Source organism: Suricata suricatta, chromosome X (genome assembly GCF_006229205.1).
Source record: "Suricata suricatta isolate VVHF042 chromosome X, meerkat_22Aug2017_6uvM2_HiC, whole genome shotgun sequence".
NCBI classification, from domain to species: Eukaryota; Metazoa; Chordata; class Mammalia; order Carnivora; family Herpestidae; genus Suricata; species Suricata suricatta.
Genome location: NC_043717.1, coordinates 29,113,187 through 29,114,676, shown reverse-complemented (window position 1 = coordinate 29,114,676; position 1,490 = coordinate 29,113,187). Strand labels below are relative to the sequence as shown.

At 39.9% G+C, this 1,490-nt stretch overlaps 1 pseudogene; it reads left to right on the top strand.

Moving 5' to 3' along the window:
- Window positions 1–797: 797 nt before the first annotated feature.
- Window positions 798–892, top strand: LOC115284489 (annotated as a pseudogene).
- The last annotated feature ends 598 nt before the right edge of the window (window positions 893–1,490 follow it).

The window sequence follows — 1,490 nt, the reverse complement described above, 5'->3', positions numbered from 1 at the left end:
TAATTTTTTAAGTACAAAACGTATACACATTCTTTGATAAGTAGTTGTAAACTTTGTTATTACAGCACAGTACTTTTCATAAGGCAGTGTAAGTACTTATCTGATGTTGTATGTGTTAGCTGTTTTTATTTTTTATTTTTTAATGTTTATTTTTGAGAAAGATGGAGAGCGAGTGGGGGGGGGACAGAGAGAGAGGGGACACAAAATCCAAAGGAGGTTCCAGGTTTTGAGCTGTCAGCACAGAGCCTGACACAGGGCTAGAACTCATGAACCGGGAGGTCATGACCTGAGTCCAAGTTGGACACTTAACGGACTAACCCCTCAGGCACCCCTAGTGCATGTTTGTAAAAAAAACATTTTAAATGACTTGGGGCTCCACATGTGGTGATCACATGGTTGAGTCATACAGTTCACAATCTGCAGTGAAGGTCTACAACCTCCCTGCCTCAAGGAGTTGTCACTTTGTTTAGGTGGCATTTATGTTAAATAACCTTCTAGAAATATAGAATATCCACAGAAGGAAAAAACAATGTTGAACCCTTTAGAATTTGTATGCCTGCTGAAAATCTAACTGTATTTTGCTGGTTTTGAAGCTCTAAATTAGATTTTCAGTGCAGGGATACAAAAAAGTCCAGGTAAGGGACAGCAAACAAATTCCTACAATTGCTTTCATTCTGCCACTTAGACTTTTCCCCCTTAAGATTCTGTAATTATGAAGATATTTTAACTGAGTCAATATTTCTAAGTTCCTGTGTCACATAGGAATCAAAGTAGAACAGACCAGTACAAATATAGCCGTACTTAGTACCCATACTAAAATTGGAAAGATGCAGAGAAGACTGGCATGGTCCCTGTGCAAGGATGATGCCAACTGGAATCACAAAAGATGTCCCTAAAATCCTAGAGCAAAACAGAAGATAGGACTTAAAGAAAGTAGCATAGTTTCTCACACACAAAAAAGAACTGATTTCTGTCAGAGTTTCTCAACTTCAGCACCATTTGGGACAATTCATTCTTTGTCGGTGACTATCTTGTGCACCATGGAATATTTAGCAGCATTCTCGGCCTCTAAGCACCAGATACCAACAGCGCGCATTCTCCCTGCTTTGTGACAATCCAAAATGGCTCCACTCCTTGCCACACATTCCCTAGGGGAAGAAGGCCAAATCACTCCCTCTCACTCTTTGAGAATCATTGATCTAGCTAAAAGCTTGTCAATTTGTGGACACATAGGTGGGCTGGGCAGATTCTGCGAAGTAAGATTGCTGGATCAAATGGATGTAGGACAGCGCCTGGTGCCTCTTTGGGTCAAGGAAAGATGAATGGTCAAACTTTAATTTTTTTTGTCAAACTGATAGGTGAGGGAAAATGTCTCTGTGTTGCTTTGCTTTGTATTTTCAAGCTCATTTTGACAGGGCAATTTTTACTTATTCTGTTGTCAAGGAGACCACCTTAACAGCATTTGTTATTCTTTAAAGTCACGCTTCTCA